The 27,450-nt window shown below is 39.8% G+C and overlaps 1 long non-coding RNA gene across 1 annotated transcript; it reads right to left on the bottom strand.

Annotated features, from left to right (window-relative positions):
* Window positions 1-3,276: 3,276 nt before the first annotated feature.
* On the bottom strand, window positions 3,277-18,125 carry LOC127634636 (uncharacterized). The gene is made up of 3 exons (XR_007969388.1): window positions 18,086-18,125; window positions 5,288-5,433; window positions 3,277-5,046 (listed from the first exon to the last, which is right to left on the bottom strand). It is a non-coding gene; the product is annotated as an uncharacterized LOC127634636 (long non-coding RNA).
* Window positions 18,126-27,450: the final 9,325 nt, after the last annotated feature.

Below are 27,450 nucleotides of genomic sequence, written 5' to 3'. Positions count from 1 at the left end.
ACAGAGACGGAGAGTGAACCATCCTCTGTAGTGTCGGCCGCGAGTGCTCTCTCTGCGAGGGCGGTGTTATTTTCCTCGAAATGAGCATAAAATGTATTAAGCTTATCTGGGAGAGAGGCAGCGGTGTTCAGCCGCCGAGTTTTTATTCCCTTTGTAGTCCGTGATGATGTTAATTCCCTGCCACATAATTCTAGAGTCGGTGGTGTTGAACTGTCCTTCAATTTTGTGCCTGTACTGGTTTTTGGCTACTCTGATAGTGTTACGGAGGGCATAACTGGCTTGTTTATGCTCCTCCGCGTTCCCGGAATTAAAGGGGAGGTCCGCGCATTAAGTGCTGCGCCGTTAACCCATGGTTTCTGGTTGGGGTAGATCCGTATTGTTTTGGTTTGAACAACGACCAAACACATCCTGATGAAACACGTTACACTATCAGCGTAAACCTCGATGACGTCATCAGAGGCGGACCAGAACATCTCACAGTCCGTGTGATCAAAACAGTCTAGTAGCATAGAGTCTGATTAGTCCGACCAGCACTGGATCGTTCTGAGGGTGGGTGCTTCCTGTTTCAGTTTCTGCCTGTAAGCGGGCAGAAGCAGAACAGAAGAGTGGTCTGATTTGCCAAATGGTGGGCGGGGGAGGGATTTGTAGTCATCCCGGAAAGAAGAATAGCAATGGTCCAAAACCCAGTCCCCTCGTGTGTTGACTCGTGAGCTGATGTATTGGTGGTATTTTGGTGGTATTGTTTTAAAATTGGCTTTGATAAAGTCCCCGGTAACAATGAACGCGGCCTCAGGGTACGCGGTTTCCTGCTCACTTATACTCCTATACAGTGAGTGCAGTCTGTGTCTGCTTGAGGGGGGATGTACACAGCAGTGATAATGACCGCTGTGAATTCCCTCGGTAGCCAGAATGGTCGACACAGAACCATGAGAAATTCCAGATCAGGAGAGCAAAAAGACTTGATAAAATGTATGTTCCTCTGATCACACCATGATTTGTTGATCATAAAACATACACCACCACCTCTGATTTTACCTGAGAGGTCTTTCGCTCTGTCCGCTCGATGCATGGAGAAACCCACGGGTTCGATGGCCGAGTCTGGAATCTCTGCAAACATCCAGGTTTCCGTAAGGCAGATAATGCAGCAATCTCTCGTCTCTCATTGGTAAGAGATCCGTGCTCTCAACTCGCAGAGCTTGTTGTCCAGAGACTGAACATTTTCCAGTAGTATACTGGGTAGCAGGGGGCCAATTTACGCAACGTCTTACTCTGATGAGTACGCCGGCTCTTTTTCCCCTTTTCCTTCTGTGTTTCCGCGGCCATGCAGCCCAGACAAAGGGCTCCGCTGGCATGTTTGTAAACAGCGCGTCGGTATTGAGGAATTTGAAGTCCGGTTTTTGGTGTGTAATTGCAGAACCAATGTCCAAAAGCATTTGTCTGTCATATACAATAAGCCAGACACCAACCAAGACAAAAAAAAACTGTAAACAAAACAAACAATAAACTGCAGTGTTGTGTCAGAGCTCGCAATGCAGCAGCCATACTCGGTGCCATCTTGAGTCCAAATTTTCGACTCAAGTCATCCTTGGAGGAATACACAGCATCATTGATCAGCTAAATCAGCAAGTGCATTGATAATGTCACTTTCTCCAAGACCATCACCATACGCTCCAACCAGATGCCGTGGATGACTGCAGAGGTGGGTAACAGTGTTATTATTATCACAAATGAGAGTTTGCTGTGTTGTAATCAACCACGTTGGACTGTTGTGTATTTACGCCATCGTGGATGAGACCGGCACACTGTGTTTATCCATTAAAGGACCAAAGGCCGCGGGAGGGGTTACGAGCCGTTCACCACTTCTCTGAGTGATAAACGAACAGTTGCCTTCTCTCCCACGATCGTGAAACCGACATCAACGCCGCCACTTTATTCTCTCTCTCTCTCTGTCGTACTAATCACACACACACACACACACACACACACACACACACACACACACACTCGCGCGCGACCCCTCACAAACATTTGGCTAGTAGATAACTTTGTGAAAAAGCTCAGCTTTGTCTCCAAGTTATTGTACAAGCGGAGACACGCGGTAAACGGGCAGACACCATTAACCGGCTTCTCTCCGCCCGGAAATCTCACGTGATGTACTCTCAACGAGAGTCACGTCTGCCATTTTGTGTTCGTCACTCCTTACACACACACACACACCCTCTAACACACACACACACATACATACCGTCCTCTCATGTTTTATAGGCTTATGTTGGTTACCATAACTAATCACGTCACTGTTTAGTTTGTAGTTGTAAGTCGGAAGTTTATTGACTGCATTGTGTTGATTATTCATTGATATTACTACATCAATAAACTTCGTTGTATTTCAAAGAGAAGTGTTTTGGTTGGTTTTGCATACACGTATCAAAAGCTGGCAGGGGATGTCAGTGCTCTAATTCAATCCTTCGTTGTTTCCTTTTGAATTTTGATCTACGGACATCAATTTTCCTAAGAGAACAATCTAATATTGAGACTATTATACTGTCTAGTTATTAGTCCCTGATTCCAGGGTGGTGCCCCGTCGACATTAATCCTTTTTAATATTCTATTCATTTTAATAATTGACAGTTATCTTTGATGATTGTTGAATTTGAAGGATCAATAAGCTAGTGTTAAGTTTAATCAATGTTTCATTAATTTTAATAATTAATGATTATCTTTGATAATAATTCATATTCTATTGAATTTGATTGTTGAGTTGAAGGATTAAAAAAAAGCTGACATTGATTCTAATCAGTGTTCTATTGATTTTAATAATTGATAATAACCAAACCCGCTCCTGAACGTAGCGCAAAACGTGTATATTAGATATGTAAATTGTGTTGTGTAAATTTGATGTTTATTGTAAATTGGTATATGCCTCATCACTGTCATCACCCATGGTTGCATTTGCGTATATGGTTGAGTGACTATAAAGGAATTTGATTTGAAGAGAGTGGGGACGAATCCTCTTACTTACATGCGAGTAGTGTTCCCGAGTCAAAGGGGGAACATAGTGCTTCATTTTGGGGAACCCAGAGACTTAACAGGTGTACATTTGAGCTTTACTTCCTCTCCCCTCCCTCCGGCTGTTGTACAGGATGTGGTATTAATTGTTTAATCAACTGTTCTGATATTCCCGCACTGTAGCCGAGACCATCGGTGTATTTAAAAGAGTAAAAATAATTCATCTTTAATGATGTACAATTTTTAATGGAAAACTGAGGTGACAAAATAATGCATGGTATAGGACTTGTTTTCTCTCAACTCAAACAAAAAAAAAATTGTGATTGATTAAACAATTAATTGATGAAGTTATGAGTGTGGGGATATTTTTTTATTATTGTAAGACATAAAAAGTAGTATTACATTTAAAATGTGTTTAAATTATGTGTCTTTAATGGGTTGCAATGCTTTGGTGACAAAACTGAGGTGTCAAAATAATGCTTGGCATACTTTTAACAAAGTGGTGAAAATGTGTTTCTAAAACAGTGGATATTTACTGAAGCAAAATCATTCAGATGTTCATTTTAAAATGATGAATAAATGGTTTAACAAACATAATGTTTGACATTAGTTTAACAAACAGGGTTATGTTGCTAAAACACAATAATACATTTTATGCTATATTAGAATTAGCTTTAATAAAAAAAGTTTGTTATATTTTAACTATGAGATAAAATGTGTTTCTAAAACAAAGACTATTGTTATGCAGCAAAACACACATCCAATTTAAATATGAACAAATGGCTTAACAAAAATAAAATATAGTCTTACATTTTTATATTTAACAAAAAAAAAGATTGTGTTTTTAAACATTAGGTTGTCCAACATATCACTAACATTGTCACTTTAAAGGTAATGAACAAATGGCTTAACAAAAATAAAAGTTTAGCATTCCATTTTTTAACAAAAAGTAAAGTTTTGTGTTATATTACTAAAACACGATGTAATAGTGGTGGCCCCAAAGAGAATTTAAACCAACACATTAAAAAGATTCTAAATTAATAAACAAATTAACAAACTGATTTACTTAGTTCGGGCACCAGACAAGGTCAATCTTGTCAAAATAATACTGTTTTCACCCAGAATAGCTCGTTAAGCCACCGGTTACAAAACATGAATAAGATTTACACACAAAGTTCAGTTTCTCAGTTATATTCAGCAATCAATAAGGAATCATACAAAAAACATAGAAACGATCTCTTTGGCTCAAGTACAAAATCAATTTCACAGATATATTTTCACCAATAAACAAGAAAAATCAAAAAAAAAGTTCAATTACAGTCGTTCCACCGTTTTTGTTGTCCAACAATATAAAAAAAACAACCTTAAAGTGAGTGAAAGTTGGTGCCTCGAAGGTAGAAGTATCTCGGAGGATTGAAAACCTCGGCAGACTCAACACTCACCAATACGGCGAGAGTAGTAATGAGATGGAAAGACAAAAATAGAACAGACAAAAAGAGAACATTAAATAGTGAATTCTGATCACACTTTACACATTATTAAATAATTATTATTGTGCATTGAATCACACCAAACAGCACGATCACAAAGTGCTTCATGAAAGTGGGTGCCTGAATGTTTGTGGAGGTTTGTGTGTGGCAAAAATGGTGTGTGTGTGTGTGTGTGTGTGTGTGTGTGTGTGTGTGTGTGTGTATGCGAGTTGAGCGCTGGGCAATAATGGCAGGGAGGAAAGTTGTTAAGGAAAGAGGTTTAAATGCTGTAAAACAGGAATTCACCTGGTGAACTTGCTCGCTCTCGTCAGCACGCAACACTCAATCGATCGTCCCGGCAACTCATAGCGATCGACCCGGGCCAAAAACACAGCGACGGCGTCTCTCTTATCTCAGGTAACCAGCTCCTTTCTTCTACTTCTGTCTTTTCCTTCTCCAACAACTCCACCCTATATACACACACATTTCCTCACTTGTGGATGATTAGATCATTGATTTCCCTCCTCCATTCGGCCATGCAGCATCAAGACCTCATATGTTTTCCGTACTGCCACAACAACAAAGCATTTAATTTCAGCTATAGCTCTAACAAAAATGCCTTAATATTTTACTTTTGACAAGAGAAGAAAATGTGTTTTTAAAAATTATTTTGCAAGCACAACAAATTTACTTTAAAAATTATGACAAAAAACTTTAAAATAAAACATGTTTAACATTTTTTAATTATTTAATTAACAACATTTTAATTATCATACATTAATTGTAAAATGTAACACAAAGAATCTTACATTTTTCTGGTCAAAGTCCATTCACAAGAGCTTCCAGTCGAAACTGAGTTCATACTGGCACTCGGAGGCCTGGGGTGGGAGGGGCTTCAGATTACGCATACCCCCTGTTCACAGCTTGATCAGACCAGAGGGGGTCTTGTGTGATCCTGTTCAGAAAAACAAGATAGTGCCATGAGTTTCCTGGCCTTTTATGGTTTGCTTTCATTGAAAAACATGGTGACAACCAAACGTGTGAAAAAAGGAAGAGAAAAGTGTTTGTTTCCCCCTATTTTGTTCTTCAAAGCAAAATGTTATTTAACTGTTTTAAAACATCCTTCTTTGGTTTTCTCTGGTATATATTTCTGCTAACATAATAATAACGTGACATATGTAGGCTCTGCTGTGTATGTTTCATATAGTGTAAATTTACTGGCTATTTTTACTTTAGAGAACACAAGCAAATGTAAAAGACAAAAAAGTTTTTCTTTTTGTCCATCAAGTGCTCCATGTAATGTTGTTAACCATGAAGGTAAAGATTTATTCTTTAAGATATTACCCTCTGTAATACAGGCAACAATGAAATATAATTACTTAAAAGATGTTGTAGAAATTTTGATACTCATTGATCAGTGATAGATATTGCAAGGGAATGCCCCTGTGTCTGAGGAATGCAGAAGGGGAGGATCTGCTTCTGTGGGAGACCTTGGGCAAAAGGTATAAAAAAACAAGTCAGCCCTCCCCTTCAGCGTCTCACTCATGGCACAGATTAACTCCTGTGTGATGACTGGGTCCTTCTTGCAAGAATAAATTATTTTAAAAGACTGTTTGATTCAGAGTGTCTCTTACGCAGTGATAATGGTTGGTTAATAATTTTTGCCACAACAATTTGGTGTCAGAATAGTGGGATTCCTTGGAAGTGCCTTCTGGACCTGAGTGCGGACGGTGTTTGGCCACCTGGACTGAGATGTTCCAGCTCTACCTCGTAAGCTTAAGAGAGAGGGGCCGACTGCATCAGGGGCAGGAGAAACTCCACTGGAATCAAATGAAAACGAACCCGTGGCAACCCAAATATCTCTGGTAAGGGACGACTAAATTATTTTCTTTTGGTATAAGAGTGAGCGAACCATAGTGGCTGAGACTGTTTTCTGTGGTGCGAATACAAGAGGTTCTCGAGCAGAAACTGAGACCTACGACAGGTCAAGAGGTTTTCTAAACATTTACATTTACATTTACGCATTTGGCAAACGCTTTTATCCAAAGCGACTTACAGTGCACTTATTACAGGGACAATCCCCCCCCGAAGCAACCTGGAGTTAAGTGCCTTGCTCAAGGGCCCAACAGTGGCATCTTGGTGGTGCTGAGGCTTGAACCCCCAACCTTCTGGTCAGTAACCCTGAGCCTCAAATACTGAGCCACCACTGCCCCTACGGAGACGGAGACGGAGTTCTCGCAAAAATGGAACGGGTCAAGAGGTTTTCTAAACAGAGACTGAGTTCTCGCAATTTTTTTTTAATTAGGTTAGCTGAAATACTGAGCGCTGGAACGTACTCCAGAAAAAGATTTTGAGCAAACCGTAATTAACAAAGCACTAGGGAGTGCACCCTTAGCTGATCTTGGGTTAAGAAATCAGACCTGTTGGAGACGTCCGACAGATTATTAGATGTGCGTCGAACGGTAAATCCACAGAGGAACAGAAACAGCCAGTATGGGGAAATCTCAAAGCAAGCTTGCCAAATTTGATACACCGGTTTTCTGTCAAATGAGAAAAAACTATGGGAGGAAATGTATGCAGGACATAGAGAAACTGATCAAATACCATGATTTCCCCAGGGAGGGAACACTGAGCACGACTAGACTGAGAGTGGTGCGAGAATCAGTGGAACAGGGCAGTGGGGCGCAAAGAGGTTGTTGTGGCTGCGTTCAACATGTGTGTAAAGAATGTGAACAGACAGTGGGCTGTTGGCTTAAGGAAGCAGATAGAAGAGAACAAAAGCAAATGCAGAAAGAATTAGCATGTAGGATTGAAAGGTGAAGGAAAAAACTAAAATAAAATGTGTGAAAGATCTGTTTGTGTGTCAGCACCACCAGAACCGACTAATGAAAAGTATGTTAGTGTTTCCCCACATGCAACGGTGATTGTGCCGGCGCTGCCGGCGTATAATCATCACTATCCTGTGGCGGAGCTGAAAGCCCTTAAACTGAACCCCGACAGCTCTCCGCCCAGAAGACAAGCACCACAAGCAGCTTCTCCCGACTCGGACAGAGAAGGAGACCTTAATGAACTTTTTTCTGAGACCTGAGATTGCGCAAGCCGTGAAAGCAGACAAATGTGCACTTATGCACATTTGCATAAGCGCACATATGTATGAACTTATGGCAGACAAATGTGTGACAATTTACACAGATTCGCGTTATGCCTTTGGGGTAACACACGATTTTGGTGCTTTATGGAAGCACAGAAAATTTCTGAAGTCAGATGGTCGTCCAATATTAAATGCATCTCTTGTGTCTGAGCTTTTGGAGGCCATTCTTTTACCAGACAAGGTCGCGATTTGCAAATGCGCAGCACACACTAACGATAACAGTTCAGTCTCAACAGGAAACGCACGAGCAGACGCGGCAGCGAAGGCCGCAGCAGCGATGGAAACAAAAGAGACTACGTGTGCTTTGATATCTGACAATAACCTTAACATTTCTTCTTGTTTACAGAGCATGCAAACTTTTTCCACAGGCGAGGAGAAAAACCGGTGGAAGGCAGCTGGCTGTAGCTTTCAGGAGAATGTGTGGATGAGCTGTGATGGCATGCCTTGTTTACCCAAACACTTCTTTCCTCATTATGGAAAGTTGATACATGGGTTAGACCATGTATCAAAAGTGGGGATGGTTGCGCAAATGAAAGAATTATGGTTTACAAAGGGTTTCACGATATTTGCTGAACATTTTTGAAAAAAATGTGTCATTTGTAACACACATAACGTGGCAAGAGGGATAAAAACACCTATAGTATCTCAACCACCATCAGGGGGGCCTTTTGAGTATCTGATGATGGATTTCATCGAGTTAACCCCTTGTGGGAAACAGAAATACTGCCTGGTGATGGTTGACATGTGGTCCAAATGGGTTGAGGCCTTCCCAACCTCGAAACAAGACTCGGCAGCTGTAGCGAAAGCTCTTTTAACCGAGATTGTTCTGAGATGGGGAATTCCAAGAAAAATCAGCTCGGACAATGGGACACACTTTGTCAATGAAGCAATAAAGCAGGTGGGTCAGTTTTTGGGACTTGACATGAGAACACACTGCAGTTACCATGCCGCCAGTGGAGGCGCTATTGAGAGGGAGAATCAAACAATCAAGAACAAATTGGCTAAGTACTGTGAGGAAACTGGGCTCACATGGGTTAAAGCACTCCCAATTCTGTTGATATACACCAGAATAAGAAAAAGAGTCAAAACAAATTTAAGTCCATTTGAAATACATTTTGGTAGACCCCCATTCATGGGAATAGAGGGGGGTAGACAGAGGCTGCCATCACCAGATCTGTGTGAGAATGACATGTTGAATTATTGCAGAGAAATGTCTTCTCTGTTGTCCAATGTTTGTGTTCAGGTGAAAGCCGATCAGGGGAAGGTTGCTGAAACTTTCCTGCATAAAATCAGGCCTGGTGATTTCGTTGTGATTCGTGACCTGAGGAGAAAGAGCTGGAAGGCAAAAAGGTGGCTGGCACCATTCCAAGTGCTACTAACGACTCACACGTCAGTGAAGGTCGCAGAGAGAGCTACGTGGGTTCATGCCAACCATTGCAGGAAAGTTCCGCCCACATCGCAGGAGAATCAGCAACAGGAAGAGATTGTTCCGAGTGAATGTCAATAAACGCCGAGATCAAGTTTGAACACCGAGTACCACTATCAGTGGAAGAGCAAGGCCAACCACAGAGAATAACACGGCCTGTGTGCAGAGTGGACCCATCGTGTGGTCACAAGCAGTAATCATCGTGAAAAGGTACGAACTGAAAATAATTCAAGGAATATTAACAACAGACGCCTGCATTCTAGCTGTGTGTGTTTAAGAGGAGCCAGATACAAGAAGGGAGGAGACTGGAAGAGGCAGGCAGCCCCAGTTGTGGAAACAGCATCTGGCTGGGCACCGTTAATCAGCAAAACAGATAAGACTCTGAGTGCTTCCAAAGACTAAACTCCTTCACACATTCTGGTCACATGGCTGCAGTACTGATCTAGCAAATGGAAGAAATGGAGCGTCCGAGACCGTGGCACCCATTCAGAGTGCCGGGAATGTGTGGTCTGGGTAAGAGTATGTGCATAATGACTTTGCTTGCAGTGACAATTTGTATGATAATACTGCACCTTACAGAGGGCCTGAGAGTGTTATCAACAGAAAACCACACCAACTGGACTGAGACAACTGCGATAAAACAATACCATCCGACGTGTCAAGAGAAGCGCATTTATGTTCATGGAGCCAACTCGTGGCCTGGAAGGAGAAATCATCACGATTCAGGAAGGAACAAATGTGACTTTCAACTGCAACCCGTTTCAAAGGAACTGTCTGAACTGTGAGGGATCCAGCGAAGAGTATGCACCTTTCTATGTCTGCAGAGATCCATGCAAGTGGGGCGATGTGAAGACGTACTACTACGACTACAAAAGGGGAACGACAAAAGATTCAGAGTACAAACGAACCACAGACTCAGCAGCAACAGGGATGGAATGCGAGTAGAGCTGGGACAAGTAAGAATTTCTGATCAAGGCAGGTACTACTGCGGACTGGATAAAGAAGGAACTGACTGGTATGAGACGATTGACATTATTGTAGTTGAAGCAGCTCCAACAACGATGACAAAACCTTTTGAGGCACCTGAGCTTGAACAAGAGACAGAGGAAGAGATGACTTGGATGGGAAACGGAGACACGAGAAAAGGTCAAGCGAATCCTGAAGTGCAGAAGGCCATGATAAGTTGTTAAGGGAACAAGGCCTGTGCTCTGGCGATGCTGCAAAAGGAAGAACTGGAGATATCAACGAGCTGCTGGCTTTGTCTGCAAATGTCTCATGCTTGGAAAGCTGTCCCACTGACTTTAGCGACAGCAAAAGAAACAAAGTGTCTGATTCCACATCAAATGACTGATGTGCTCAAAGCTGTGATTGATCTGGAGAAAGGAAAGACACCAGCAAAGCGACCTGCAGACGACTGCGACCACGTGCAGCAATATAACCACACTGATATAGCGATTCCACCTCTGAGAGTGACAGCGACACAGGGTGACGTGTGCATTTGTCTGAACAATGCGAGACGGTTGAAAGCAGGTTGGTCTGACTGTCAACGTGAAGGACAGGACAGTGGACAACTGCACAGCCGTCATCAACGACAGTCAACTTCACATGCCCATTCAGCAAGCCACATGAAACTTCACCTGCAGCAGTGTGGGTGTGTGGCAACAGGGCATTTCATCAGATGCCAAATAAATGGTCAGGGTGTTGTTACCCAGCTTTGATGAATGTGGGTACATCTGTGTATTTGCCAAACAAGGCACCTGGGGTGGGAAGGGAAAAAAGAAACGTTGAAATCTTGCCTGAGATTTTGCCAAAGCACTATGCAGGGTACACATTATCTGATCCGTGGATGACTCCTGGAGCAAATGTGGGGTGGTCATTGTTCTTAGGGGTGGGTACAACAGTAACAATTAATAAGATAAATGGGCTAGCATGGACAGTATTAGCAATAGCTAATAGCACAGTAAATGCTTTGACAATGATAAATTATGAAATGAAACAGTTAAGAGATGCGGTCATTCAAAGCAGGTTGGTTCTTGATATGTTAACTGCAGAGAAAGGGGGAGTTTGCAAAATGTTGGGGATGTCTTGTTGTTTCAATATTCCAGATTACAGCGACAACATCACGAATGTAATTGAACACATGAGTTCAGTTGAGAGTACATGGGTTACTTGGCTTATGAATCTCTGGGGAGGATGGGGGTATTGGCTGATTCAAACTGTGTTACCAATTGCGGTGATAGGACTGTTGATATTGTTATGTTTACCATGCATCATAACATGTGTTTCCAGCTCAGTACAGAGACTGGTTAAAGCAGGGGTGTCTGTTCAAATGGTAAAAATGACAAAAAATGTCTCTCCAGAGGATGATGAACACAAATATGATGATACAAGTAGCGAGAGCTACTGTGAAATGTGTTAAAATTAGGTATGTCTTCCCTTTCTGAGAATGTTTTGATATGTAAAGAGGGTTATAAGCAGCGGTCACCCGTGTTACGAGATGACGTACAAGGAGAGGGTTTGAAATGAGGGATTTTGTTATACTTGTATTCTTTGTATTTTTATAGCCTGCTGACATAACCAAAATGTTAAATTGATGTGTTTTTCCTACTTAATCTGTACACTATTTCTTGTTTATACTGAGGTGACTGAGGGTCTGATTTTATGTCAGAAGTGCAGTAAACTTACTCAAACTTAACGTCAGAATCAGCGCGATCGGTGATTGTTGTAAAATGCAGTCTAGCTACTGTTGCTAAATTGCTGGACACGTTTAATAATAAAAACAGCGCAAGAGATACCGTTCCCAAGGCGGCGCGTGCTCCGAAACAGACCCCATTTTTAATTTAAGTGTACAAGTGCAGATTGGTCAAGTGTTAAATAAATGTATTTGTTGAGAAATTTTGTCTATCTTAAGTAATTATTTGTGTTAAATTTTATCTTTCAAATAAAAGGTTCAAATAAGAGGTTAAAAACAAGCACATATTGGCCAAATATCAGCCAAAATAAATCGGCAGCATTAATCGGCCATCGGCCGACCCGGATTTCAAAAGATCGGCATCGGCCTGTAAAAAAAAAACAATATCGGTCGACCACTAGAAGAGTGTAAGTGTGATGATATGACTTAAAATTTGTCTTATAGTTTATTATTTTGATTGAGTAATTTGAATGATAAAAAGCGGGGAATTGTTGTAGAAATGTTGATACTCATTGATCAGTGATAGTCATTGCAAGGGAATGCCCCTGTGTCTGAGGAATGCAGAGGGGGAGGATCTGCTTCTGTGGGAGACCTTGGGCAAGAGTATAAAAAAACAAGTCAGCCCTCCCCTTCAGCATCTCACTCATGGCACAGATTAACTCCTGTGTTATGACTGGGTCCTTCTTGCAAGAATAAATTCTTTTAAAAGAATGTTTGATTCAGAGTGTCTCTTACGCAGTGATAATGGTTGGTTAATAATTTTTGCCACAACAAAGAACAGAAAGATTTTTGAAATCACTTGCAAAATCAAAAGTTCAGTTTTTTATAGTATACTGTACACAGTTATCATAAAATCTCATGCAAATTCAATTGTAAACATTACAAAGAATTGGGGTGCTAGCATACTGAAAAACAATAAAATGACTTGTGTTATGCACACTTGAGACATTCTAACTCGTAAACTACATTCATGGTATCGTTGAGTCAAATGCAAAGACTGAGTTTACCGTGACACCAATATTTTTGGTATTAATTGACTCATTCCTGGCTCAAACCCCACACTCAGACACTTGTACATGTAAAACAAAAATGTGTTCTGTTGGGATGCCAACTGATCTTAACTTTACCGATTTTTATTTCAAGAAAACAACTAACCGTCTACCAATAACTGATTAAGTGACATGTTTACAGGACTGCATTTACTCACAAAAGTTCTTCTATTGCCACAAATGGATTTGTGTTTGTTGTAGAGTTTGTAAATAGTTGTTTGTTTAAATGTTGTTGTATTTTCTAGTTTACAAAGCTGTCAGTTCACACACACACACACACACACACACACACACACACACACACACACACACACACACACACACACGTAGTGTTTCCATGTTTTATGGGGACTTTCCATAGACATAATGGTTTTTATACTGTACAAACTTTATAATCTGTCTCCTAAACCTAACCCTACCCCTAAGCCTAACCCTCACAGAAAACGTTCTGCATTTTTACATTTTCAAAAAACATAATTTAGTATGATTTATAAGCTGTTTTCCTCATGGGGACCGACAAAATGTCCCCACAAGGTCAAAAATTTCGGGTTTTACTATCCTTATGGGGACATTTGGTCCCCACAAAGTGATAAATACACGCTCACACACACACACACACACACACACACACACACACACACACACACACACACACACACCTGTACACCATCCAACTTTTGCACATGTCAGAGTTGCACTTTAATTCATTGTTACTTTATACCTGGCTGCTACCACTGTTATGTCCATAGAACACTATTTCATAGTATGTTATGTTTATATTTAGCATTTTAGAAAGTGTCATCTTTTTGCACTACTTAATTACAAATGTGTACTGGTCGGCGCTGCACTGTCTCTCACTGTGCCTATTGTCCTGTTCCTTTTAGTAATGTATTGTACTGTCCCATTATTTTGGCGCACGTTTGCATGTGCACTTTATGTAGAAATGTTATTTAGTCTGTGTAGTCTCATGTGGTTGTGTGTTTGTCCTATCTTGATTTATGCAGCATCATGGTCCTGGAGGAACGTTGTCTCATTTCGCTGTGTACTGTACTAACTGTATATGGTTGAAAGACAATAAAAACCACTTGACTTGACTAGAAAGGAGAGACGCAAGCGCAATGTTGCCATGTTCATGTTCTTGCAGTGAGTACATGAATCATCCACGGACGCCACCTGAGTGTGATCGCTGCCCAAGCACACATGGCAGCGTCTGTGGCCATCTGTCTAGGAGAGATATCGACCACATCCATTAACTACACAGAGGTGGAAGGGCATCTCGAAAAAGACGCGTTCTGAAAAGGACGTTCAACGCCTGCAGTGTATTGCTCTTTTATGGAAAACTCAAACTCTTTTAGAGAAAATAAAACTCTTTTAGGAGGAGAACACTCTTTTAAGACAATGAAGTGCTGTCGAAGCACAGCATGCTCCCAAGGAAGACCCCTTGTGTCACTTGTGTCACTTCATTCGACCCAACTTGGAGTCGAGTGAGTGACAGAAGGGGAACCCTGTTAGTTAAACTAATGCCAAACGTTATGTTTGTTAAACCATTTATTTATCATTTACAAGTGACTTTGTTGTGCTTGACAACTTGATACATTTTGTTTAAAAAACATATTTTCTCGTCTGTCAAAAGTAAAATAATACTTTGTCTTTGTTAACCATTTATTCATAATTTTAAAGTGACCAGCTAAAATTAAATGCAAAGGTCAAATGTACACCCATTAGGTCATAAATCATAGGTCATAAATAATTTTTGTCACAATGTATATAATATTTTCTTCTCATACACTAGAATTGATTACTTTTTGGCAACTTCTGAATAAACTAATACAAATAACACTAAATATCATAATATATTGATAGCCGATCACAGCCCAGTCACACTTCAACTTGAAGATATTATTCCTAAGTCAAGTCAAGTCAATTTTATTTGTATAGCGCCTTTCACAACACACATCATTTCAAAGCAGCTTTACAGAATATCAGCATTAACAGACGATAAAACTGTAATGTCTATAAAGTCGATGAATCATCATTGTGTAATTAGATAAAATACGATTCTTAATCGTGTTAAAAAATAATTAAATAATAGTTGTATTAATAACTCCAGTGAGCAAGCTGTAGGCGACTGTGGCAAGGAACACAAAACTCCATAAGATGTGGATTAATAGAGAAACATAACCTTGGGAGAAACCAGACTCACTGTTGGGGCCAGTTCCCCTCTGGCTAACATCATGAATATAATGTAAATAATATAGCTGCAAGCAGCAATGCGGATTCCTCCTCAAAATGGCAAATCATTTAAAATTGATCAGTAGAGGGTTGGGGTTAAACCCTCTCAATGGATGAATACAAAAAACACGTATTTCTGTCTGAATCCTAAACGAAACATTTTCAGTGTACAGGAAAATCCATCATACCGGACCTTATGGATCCTTGAGGCTTTTTTGGTCCCAATGAGAAATGAGGCATGTACACCAAGTTTCAGAAGAATTGGTTAAATGGCGTGGAAATGGTATCTGAAATGAGGAATGTACATTAAGTTTCAGACAAATTTGACAAATTGGGTGAAAATGCCATCAGTTTGAAAATTGGACATTTGGGCGTGGTCTGTAGCACCCCCTAAGGGTGAATGTGGGCCATTCTTGATTTGTGGGTTTCTGTTGGCCTGTAGTATCAAAGTAGCAATTTAGAACATTTTTGAACAGAAAATGAGACTTTTGGGCGTGGTCTGTAGCGCCCCATAAAGGGCGAATGTGGGCCATTCTTGGTTTGTGGGTTCCTGTTGGCCTGTAGTATCAATGTACCATATTAGAAAATTTTTGACCGGAAAATTAGAATTTTTGCATTTCCTGTAGCGCCCCCTATTGGCAAATGTGGTCCATTCTTGGTTTGTGGGTTCCTGTTGGCCTGTACTATCAATGTACCAAATAAGAACATTTTTGACCAGAAAATGGGAATTTTGGCATGGCCTGTAGCGCCCCCTAGGGGCGAATGTTGGCCATTCTTGGTTTGTGGGTTCCTGTTGGCCAGTAGTATCAATGTACCAAATTAGCATTCATTTTATGCATTGTAAAAATAAGTGAATGTTAAAGGGATATTTGATCATTTCCTCACCCTCATGCAGTCCCAGATGTGTATGACTTTCTTCTGCAGAAATTGAATGAAGATGTTTAGAAGAATATCTCAGCTCTGTTGGTCTTATCAATGTAAGTAAATGAGAAGTGGTGAGAAACAGATCAATAATTAAGTCATTTTTTACTATAAATCTCTACTTTCACTTTCACAAGTGCTCTTCTCTCTTAAGAGTTCTTTTTCAGTTTTTTTTTTTTTGTGATTTACATAAGCATATCACCCCTCCTGAGCAGGGTGGACAATTTATAGTAAAAAAAATAAAAATACTCTATATACTACATATATTGATCTTTTTCACACCCACACCTATAATATCCCTTCTGAAAGTATGGATTAAACCACTGGAGTGTTATGGGTTACTTTTTATGTTGCATTTATGTGATTTTTGTTGATGTGAGTTCTGATCACCATTCAAGTGCATTGAAAGCACCAACAGGGCTGAGAAAGAAAGAAATACACATCTGGGGTAGAAAGAGGGTGAGTAAATGATGAGAGAAATATCTATTTGGGGTAAACTAATTTTATTTGAAAGACTATCTAGGCACATAATAACACTGCATAGCTGTGACTGTTTATAACTATTTCAAAATGTACAAGCTCACACTTTAAATGGTCAGTGCTTTGATTTTGAAATCATTAAAATAGCAACAGATCCAGTGAAAAGAAATGGAGATTGAGTGATTATTTTTAAATTTTACATGCCATTCAAAAACGTGGCATTCTACCACGTAAGAGAGAAATAAAAAAAACTTAAAATAATACCATTTGTACTTTTCAATTACCTCGGATGTCAATGCACTGGGCGAAGTCTAAATTGTTACTGTCTCTTTAAGAGGCTTTTATCGCATGATACGATATTCAAGGCACAGTCCAGTTTAATCTTTTGAGAACTGTGAAGTATCATTATTTACCTTATGTGCGTGCTTGTTGCATCTGTATTCATTTCAGAGATTATGGGTGTGAGGTGATAAAATACAGACTGCGTGAATTTTGTGACGTGTTTCAGAAAGATTATCGTGAAGACAGACTGAGCACCCGGTTTACTTTCTTTATTTTACAAAAGCACAAGGTTTTGTTGTTATTGTAATTGTACACAAATAAAAGGACACATTTCATAGTTCGTAATGATGACTCGCATGTTTCTGTATGGGCAAAAATGACGCAGTATTTTATTTAAGTTGTTTCTGCTGTTTCGAGAGAAACATCTAACAGGATGTCACCTGGAATAATGCCAGAATTCAATATAATTATACAAGATTTCTTTCTCAACTGTTTGTTCACTTGACATAACAGGCTCCTCAATATATCATGTATTTTTACACTTTGTTGTATGAAATTGTCCGTTCAGACGCAAGCAGCAGCGAAAGCAAAGTCTCATCGGCGTGCGTGCGTTACGTGACGCGGCTCACTGTGTCACACAAACAGCTCGCAAACATGTATTTGAGTTGTTTTCACATTTGTTGAGTTGAATAGTGTAAAATCGCTTGAATGTTCAAACAGGCAAACATTGTATACAACCGACAAACCTTCGTGAAGACATATGTTTCATGTACGTTTCTGTTAGCGATTATTTTTCTGAAACACGTCATAAAAACTAAGACGGAGACGGCACACCCGGTTTATTTTCTTTATTTTACAAAAGCACAAGGTTTTGTTGTTATTGTAAGTGTATTGTAAAAGTACAACTTTCATAGTTTGTGACGATGTATTAAATGTATAGTATGGGCAAAAATAACGCAGTATTTTGTTAATAACGCAGTATTTTGTTAATAACGCAGTATTTTGTTTAAGCTGTTAATGCTGTTTCGATAGAGAAAAATCTAACAGGACACCACTAGCGGCATCAATGTTGATCACTGCATTAATTAATAATTAAATATATTGATACCCGATTTATTGATCAACTGTTTGTTCACTTGAGATATAGCAGACACCCAAATATATCATGTATTTTGGTGTATGAAATTGTCCGTTCAAACGCAAGAAGGGAAAGCGAACTCTCATCGGCGTGCGAACGTTAGACGCAACGCGGCTCGCTCGCTGTGTCACACAAACAGCTTGCAAACATTTATTTGAGTTGTTTTGCCTTTGTTGAGTTGAATAGTGTAAAATCGCTTGAATGTTCAAACTGGAAAGCATTAAAACTTGACCTACCTTCGTCCAGATGCAAAATGTCTTCTGGCTTCTAAGTCTGGAGCTCCACCCACTAGGAGACCGAAATGCTGCATTAGAGAGATTAAACAGGAGAGCTGCATGTGGTAGACAGAGTTACTCCAGTAGAGGGAGCCTCTTTGCTCAGCCAATGTAAGTGAATGGGATTTTACATGTAGACCATATTTATCCAGTAGAGGGGGCACTTTTGCTCAGCCATTGTAAATCAATGGGATTTTTTACATTTTTGATCATCATTTGTGTGTACATTTACATAAACACCCCCATTTCAGACATTTTGTATTGTATTCATTTTTGCTAAGTAACGTTTGGAATGACATTCATTCTACACATGTGTACCAAATTCCAAGTCAATTGGAGCTAAGGTTCAGGAGAAGAAGAGTTTTGTAGGTTTTCCAAAATTTTCAATGTACAGGAAAATCCATAATGGCAGAAGTATGGTTCCTTGAGGCTTTTTTGTTCCCCATGAAAAATGAGGCATGTACACCAAGTTTCAGAAGATTTGGACAAATGGCGTGGAAATGGAATCACTTTGAAAATATATTTTTTGGGCATGGCCTGTAGCGCCACCTATGTGCGAATGTTGACCATTCTTGGTTTGGGGGTACCCGTTGGCATGGATTATCAATGTGCCAATTTAGAAAACTTTTGACCAGTGACTTTTTGAGATATTGGGGCTCAAGGAGAATAATAATAAATATAGCTGCAAGCAGCAATGCGGATTCCTCCTCAAAATGGCAAATCATTTAAAATTGATCAGTAGAGGGTTGGGGTTAAACCCTCTCAATGGATGAATCCAAAAACCACGTATTTCTGTCTGAATCCTAAACGAAACATTTTCAGTGTACAGAAAAATCCATCAATACAGACCTTATGGATCCTTGAGGCTTTTTGTTCCCAATGAGAAATGAGGCATGTACACCAAGATTCAAAAGAATTGGTTAAATGGCGTGGAAATGGTATCACTTTGAAAATATTTTTTGGGAGCGTGGCCTGTAGCGCCTCCTATGGGCAAATGTGGGTCATTCTTGGTTTGTGGGTTCCTGTTGGCCTGTAGTATCAATGTACATAATTAGAAAATATTTGACCAGAAAATGGGACTTTTGGGAATTACCTGTAGCGCCCCTAGGGGTGAATGTTGGCCATTCTTGGTTTGAGGGTTCCTGTTGACCTGTAGTATCAATGTACCAAATTAGAACATTTTTGACCATAAAATGGGAATTTAAGTGGCCTCTAGTGCCCCTAAGGGCGAATGTTAGCCATTCTTTGTTTGTGGGTTCCTGTTGGCCAGTAGTATCAATGTACCATATTAGAAAATTTTTGACCAGAAAATGAAATTTTGGGAGTGGCCTGTAAGCCCCCTAATGGCGAATGTGGGCCATACTTGGTTTGTGGGTTCCTGTTGGCCTGTAGTATCAATGTACCAAATTATAACTTTTTGACCAGAAAATGGGAATTTCGGCTTGGCCTCTAAGCGCCACCTAGTGGTGAATGTCGGTCATTCTTGGTTTGTGGATTCCTTTTGGCCTGTACTATTAATGTACCAAATTAGAACATTTTTGACCAGAAAATGGGAATTTCGGCATGGCCTGTAGTGCCCCTAAGGCTGAATGTTAGCCATTCTTGGTTTGAGGGTTCCTGTTGACCTGCAGTATCAATGTACCAAATTAGAGCGTTTTTGACCAGAAAGCGAAATTTTGGAGTAGCCTGTAAGCCCCCTAAGGGCTGAATGTGGGCCACACTTGGTATGTGGGTTCCTGTTGGCCTGTAGTATCAAAGTACCAAATTAGAAAATTTTTGACCAGAAAATGGGAATTTTGGCTTGTCCTGTAGTGCCCCCTAGTGGCGAATGTCGGTCATTCTTGGTTTGTGGATTCCTGTTGGCCTGTACTATTCTTGTACGAATTAGAACATTTTTGACCAGAAAATGGGAATTTTGGCTTGTCCTGTAGTGCCCCTAGTGGCGTATGTCGGTCATTCTTGGTTTGTGGATTCCTGTTGGCCTGTACTATTAATTTACCAAATTAGAACATTTTTGACCAGAAAATGGGAATTTTGGCATGGCCATTCTTTGCACAGTACTTCAGAGTGATGTCATCTTTAAGCATGTTAGGTTTGAAAAACCATCAGTCAAAATTACATTTGATTTATTGACACGTATATATTGTTAAAATTTGGACATTTACATAAACACGCCCCTTTCAGCCATTTTGTATTGTATTCATTTTTCCTAAGTAGCGTTTTCAAGGATGTCCATTCTACACATGTGTACCAAATTTCAAGTCAATTGGAGCTACGGTTCAGGAGAAGAAGAGTTTTGTAGGTTTTAGCAAATTTTCAACGTCTGGGAAAATCCATCATGGCGGAAGTTATGGGTTCTTGAGGCTTTTTGTTCCCCATGAGGAATGAGGCATGTACACCAAATTTCAGAAGATTTGGACAAATGGCGTGGAAATTGTATCACTTTGAATTTTGTTTTTTTGGGCGTGGCCTGTAGCGCCACCTATGGGCGAATGTGGGCCATTCTTGGTTTGGGGGTACCCGTTGGCATGGAGTATCAATGTGCCAATTTAGAAAATTTTTGACCAGTGACTTTTTGAGCTATTGGGGCTCAAGGAGAATAATAATAATAATAATAATAAATATAGCTGCAAGCAGCAATGCGGATTCCTCCTCAAAATGGCAAATCATTTAAAATTGATCAGTAGATGGTTGGGGATAAACCCTCCCAATTAAGGAATTCAAAAAAACATGTCTTAGTCTGATTCCTAAACAAAACATTTTCAATGTACAGGAAAATCCATACGGACCTTATGGATCCTTGAGGCTTTTTGTTCCCAATGAGAAATGCGGCATGTACACCAAGTTTCAGAAGAATTGGACAAATGGGGTGGATATTATATCATTTTGAAAAAAAATTTTTGGAGCGTGGCCTGTAAGCGCCACCTATGGGCAAATGTTGGTCATTCTTGGTTTGTGGGTTCCTGTTGGCCTGTAGTATAAATGTACAAAATTAGAAAATATTTGACCAGAAAATGGGAATTTTGGAGTGGCCTGTAGCACCCCTAGGGGCAAATGTGGGCCTTTCTTGGTTTGTGGGTTCCTGTCGGCCTGTAGAATCAATACACCAAATTAGAAAATGTTTGACCAGAAAATGGGATTTTTGGAATTACCGTAGCCTAATGGCGAATGTGGCCATTAGGTTTGTGGTTCCTGTTGGCATGTATCAGTGACCAAATTGACATTTTGACCAGAAAATGAATTTGCATGGCTAGCCCCTAGGGTGAATGTTGTCCATTCTTGGTTTGTGGGTTCCTGTCTGCCTGTAGTATCAATGTACCAAATTAAAAAAAATTTGACCAGAAAGCGGGAATTTTAGGCGTGGCCTTTAAGCCCCCTAGTGGCGAATGTCGGCCATTCTTGGTTTGTGGGTTCCTGTTGGCCTGTAGTACCATTGTACCAAATTAGAACATTTTAGACCAGAAAATGGGAATTTCGACATGGCCTGTAAGCCCCCTAGAGGCAGAATGTCGACCATTCTTTGCATGATACTTCAGAGTGATGTCATCTTGAAGCATGTTAGGTTTGAAAAACCATCAGTCAAAATTACATTTGATTTATTGACAGGTATATATTGTTAAAATTTGGACATTTACATAAACACGCCCCTTTCAGACATTTTGTATCACATTCATTTTTCCTAAGTAATGTTTTCAAGGATGTCCATTCTACAAATGTGTACCAAATTTCAAGTCAATTGGAGCTCACGGTTCAGGAGAAGAAGAGTATTTTTAGGTTTTAGCAAATTTTTCAGCGTCACGGGAAAATCCATCATGGTGAAAGTTATGGGTCCTTAAGGCTTTTTGTTCCCCATGAGGAATGAGGCATGTACACCAAGTTTCAGAAGATTTAGACAAATGGCGTGGAAATTGTATCACTTTGAATGAAAAATCACTTTGAAAATCTCTACTTTCACTTTCACTTCTCTCTTAAGATTTTTTTCTGTTTTTTTTGTGTGATTTACATAAGCATATCACAAGCAATTTTATTTGAAAGACTATCTAGGCACATAATAACACTGTATAGCTGTGACTGTTTATAACTATTTCAAAATGTAGCCTACAAGCTCACACTTTAAATGGTCAGTGCTTTGATTTTTAAATCATTAAAATAGCAACAGATCCAGTGAAAAAAATGGAGTGATTGTGTTTACATGCCATTCAAAAACGTGGCATTTTACAAGGTAAGAGAGAAATAAAAAAACTTAAAATAATACCATTTGTACTTCTCAATTACTTGGGAATGTCTATGTTCAGGGCGAAGGCTAAATTGTTACTGTCTCTTTAAGAGGCTTTTATCGCATGATACGATACTTAAGGCACAGTTCAGTTTAATCTTTTGAGAACTGAGAAGTATCATTATTTTCGTTTTGTGCCATGCTTGTTGCATTTGTATTCATTGTGAGATGATAAAATACAGACTACAGTGAATGGTTGATTTTGTTCACTTGAATTTTGTGGCGTGTTTCAGAAAAATAATCGCGAAGACAGAGACTGAGCACCCTGTTTATTTATTTTACAAAAGCACAAGGTTTTGTTGTTATTGTAAGTGTACACAAATAAAAGTAAACATTTCATAGTTAAGTAATGATGTCTTGCATGTTTCTGTATGGGCAAAAATGGCGCAGTATTTTGTTTAAGTTGTTTCCGCTGTTTGAGAGAAAAATATAGCAGGGCGTCATCTGGAATAATGCCAGAATAAAATATAATTATTCCAGATTTCTTTCTCAACTGTTTGTTCACTTGAGACATAACAGACTCCTCAATATATCATGTATTTTGACACTCTGTTGTATGAAATTGTCCGTTCAGGCGCAAGCAGCAGCGAAAGACATCGGAGTGCGTGAGTTAGGCAGCGACGCGGCTCGCTGTGTCACACAAACAGCTTCGCAAACATGTATTTGAGTTGTTTTGACATTTGTTGAGTTGAATAGTGTAAAATCGGCTTGAATGTTCAAACAGGCAAACATTGTATACAACCGACAAACCTTCATGATGATCGCGAGCAAAAATGATCTAGCCTCGCGGTTTAGCGTGTTGTCAGAGACAATTAAACAACATCATTCTCGGAAGTTTTGATACGTTAGGATTGATCAGCCCATCCCTACTTTCTTTAGACATATGTTTCATGTTTGTGTAAGTTTTTGTGGCGTGTTTCAGAAAGATATTAAGCTTAGACAAAGAGCACACGGTTTATTTTCTTTATTTTACAACAAATAAAAGTACAACTTTCATAGTTTGTGACGATGTATTAAATGTATCTGTATGTGCAAAAATAGCGCAGTATTTTGTTTAAGCTGTTAGCGCTGTTTGAGAGAAAAATCTTAACAGGACACCACAGCGGCATCCGTGTTGTTCACAATAATTCATAATTAAATATATTGATACCCAATTTCTTTATCAACTGTTTGTTCACTTGATACATAACAGACACCCCAATATATCATGTATTTTGGTGTATGAAATTGTCCGTTCAAGCGCATGAAGCTGTGAGCGAACTCTCATCGGCGTCGCGGCGTTAGTCGCGGCAGCGGCTCGCTTCGCTGTGTCACACAAACTGCTCGAAAACATTTATTTGAGTTGTTTTGCCTTTGTTGAGTTGAATAGTGTAAAATCGGCTTGAATGTTCAAGCAGGCAACCATTGTACACAACCAACAAACCTTCCGTGAAGATCGCGAGCAAAAATGATCTCGCCTCGAGGATTGCGTGTTGTCAGAGACAATTAAACAACATCATACTCGGAAGTTTTGATGCGTTAGCGCTGTCTCGATAGAGAAAAATCTAACAGGACATCACAGCGGCATCACTAGACCCCTTCAATAATTCATAATTCAATATATTGATACCCGATTTCTTTATCAACTGTTTGTTCACTTGAGATATAGCAGACACCCCAATATATCATGTATTTTGGTGTATGAAATTGTCCGTTGAAGCATAAGAAGGAAGCGAACTCTCATCGGCGTCGCGAGCGTTAGGCCGTAGCGGCTTCGCTTCGCTGTGTCACACAAACTGCTTTCGAAAACATTTATTTGAGTTGTTTTGCCTTTGTTGAGTTGAATAGTGTAAAATCGGCTGAATGTTCAAACTGGAAAGCATTAAGACACACAATTGATTTGACATACCTCCGTGCAGGCATAAAATGTCTTCTGTAGTCTAAGTCTGGAGCTCCACCCACTAGGAGACCGAAATGCTTCATTAGAGATTGCTACAGAAGAGCTGCATGTGGTAGACAGAGTTACTCCAGTAGAGGGAGCCTCTTTGCTCAGCCAATGTAAGTGAATGGGATTTTACATGTGGACCATATTTGTCCAGTAGAGGGAGCACTTTTGCTCAGCCATTGTAAATCAATGGGATTTTAAAAATTTTTGATCATCTTTTGTGTGTACATTTACATAAACACGTCCATTTCAGCCATTTTGTATTGTATTCATTTTTGCTAAGTAGCGTTTGGAAAGACATACATACTACACACGTGTGCCAAATTCCAAGTCAATTGGAGCTGAGGTTCAGGAGAAGAAGAGTTTTGTAGGTTTTCCAAAATTTTCACTGTACAGGAAAATCCATAATGGCAGAAGTATGGGTCCTTGAGGCTTTTTGTTCCCCATGAGAAATGAGGCATGTTTACAAAGTTTCAGAAGATTTGGACAAATGGGGTGGAAATTATATCACTTTGAATTTTTGTTTTTGGGCGTGGCCTGTAGCGCCACCTATGGGCGAATGTTGACCATTCTTGGTTTGGGGGTACCCGTTGGCATGGAGTATCAATGTGCCAATTTAGAAAATTTTTGACCAGTGACTTTTTGAGCTATTGGGGCTCAAGGAGAAGAATAATAATAATAATAATAATAAATATAGCTGCAAGCAGCAATGCGGATTCCTCCTCAAAATGGCAAATCATTTCAAATTGATCAGTAGAGGGTTGGGGTTAAACCCTCTCAATGGATGAATCAAAAAACATGTATTTCTGTCTGAATCCTAAGCGAAACATTTTCAGTCTACAGGAAAATCCATCATACCTTATGGATCCTTGAGGCGTTTTGTTCCCAATGAGAAATGAGGCATGTACACCAAGATTCAAAAGAATTGGTTAAATGGCGTGGAAATGGTATCACTTTGAAAATATTTTTTGGAGCGTGGCCTGTAGCGCCTCCTATGGGCAAATGTGGGTCATTCTTGGTTTGTGGGTTCCTGTTGGCCTGTAGTATCAATGTACATAATTAGAAAATATTTGACCAGAAAATGGGACTTTTGGGAATTACCTGTAAGCCCCTAGGGGTGAATGTTGGCCATTCTTGGTTTGAGGGTTCCTGTTGACCTGTAGTATCAATGTACCAAATTAGAACATTTTTGACCATAAAATGGGAATTTCGAGTGGCCTCTAGTGCCCCCTAAGGCGAATGTTAGCCATTCTTTGTTTGTGGGTTCCTGTTGGCCAGTAGTATCAATGTACCATATTAGAAAATTTTTGACCAGAAAACGAAATTTTGGGAGTGGCCTGTAAGCCCCCTAATGGCGAATGTGGGCCATACTTGGTTTGTGGGTTCCTGTTGGCCTGTAGTATCAATGTACCAAATTATAACTTTTTGACCAGAAAATGGGAATTTGAGCGGCCTCTAAGCCACCTAGTGGTGAATGTCGGTCATTCTTGGTTTGTGGATTCCTTTTGGCCTGTACTATTAATGTACCAAATTAGAACATTTTGACCAGAAAATGGGAATTTGGCATGGCCTGTAGTGCCCCTAAGGCGAATGTTAGCCATTCTTGGTTTGAGGGTTCCTGTTGACCTGCAGTATCAATGTACCAAATTAGAGCGTTTTTGACCAGAAAGCGAAATTTTGGAGTAGCCTGTAAGCCCCCTAAGGGCGAATGTGGGCCACACTTGGTATGTGGGTTCCTGTTGGCCTGTAGTATCAAAGTACCAAATTAGAAAATTTTTGACCAGAAAATGGGAATTTTGGCTTGTCCTGTAGTGCCCCTAGTGGCGAATGTCGGTCATTCTTGGTTTGTGGATTCCTGTTGGCCTGTACTATTCTTGTACCGAATTAGAACATTTTTGACCAGAAAATGGGAATTTTGGCTTGTCCTGTAGTGCCCCTAGTGGCGTATGTCGGTCATTCTTGGTTTGTGGATTCCTGTTGGCCTGTACTATTAATTTACCAAATTAGAACATTTTTGACCAGAAAATGGGAATTTTAGCATGGCCATTCTTTGCACAGTACTTCAGAGTGATGTCATCTTTAAGCATGTTAGGTTTGAAAAACCATCAGTCAAAATTACATTTGATTTATTGACACGTATATATTGTTAAAATTTGGACATTTACATAAACACGCCCCTTTCAGCCATTTTGTATCGTATTCATTTTTCCTAAGTAGCGTTTTCAAGGATGTCCATTCTACACATGTGTACCAAATTTCAAGTCAATTGGAGCTACGGTTCAGGAGAAGAAGAGTTTTGTAGGTTTTAGCAAATTTTCAGCGTCCGGGAAAATCCATCATGGCGGAAGTTATGGGTTCTTGAGGCTTTTTGTTCCCCATGAGGAATGAGGCATGTACACCAAATTTCAGAAGATTTGGACAAATGGCGTGGAAATTGTATCACTTTGAATTTTGTTTTTTGGGCGTGGCCTGTAGCGCCACCTATGGGCGAATGTGGGCCATTCTTGGTTTAGGGGTACCCGTTGGCATGGAGTATCAATGTGCCAATTTAGAAAATTTTGACCAGTGACTTTTTGAGCTATTGGGGCTCAAGGAGAATAATAATAATAATAATAATAATAAATATAGCTGCAAGCAGCAATGCTGGATTCCTCCTCAAAATGGCAAATCATTTAAAATTGATCAGTAGAGGGTTGGGGTTAAACCCTCTCAATGGATGAATTCAAAAAACATGTATTTCTGTCTGAATCCTAAGCGAAACATTTTCAGTGTACAGGAAAATCCATACAGACCTTATGGATCCTTGAGGCTTTTTGTTCCCAATGAGAAATGAGGCATGTACACCAAGTTTCAGAAGAATTGGTTAAATGGCGTGGAAATGGTATCACTTTGAAAATATTTTTTTGGGATGTGGCCTGTAGCGCCACCTATGGGCAAATGTGGGCCATTCTTGGTTTGTGGGTTCCTGTTGGCCTGTAGTATCAATGTACATAATTAGAAAATATTTGACCAGAAAATGGGACTTTTGGGAATTACCTGTAGCGCCCCTAGGGGTGAATGTTAGCCATTCTTGGTTTGAGGGTTCCTGTTGACCTGTAGTATCAATGTACCAAATTAGAACATTTT

Source organism: Xyrauchen texanus, chromosome 41, assembly GCF_025860055.1.
Source record: "Xyrauchen texanus isolate HMW12.3.18 chromosome 41, RBS_HiC_50CHRs, whole genome shotgun sequence".
NCBI lineage: Eukaryota > Metazoa > Chordata > Actinopteri > Cypriniformes > Catostomidae > Xyrauchen > Xyrauchen texanus.
The sequence above is the reverse complement of the archived record's forward strand: the minus strand, read 5'-3'. Positions and strand labels throughout refer to the sequence as shown.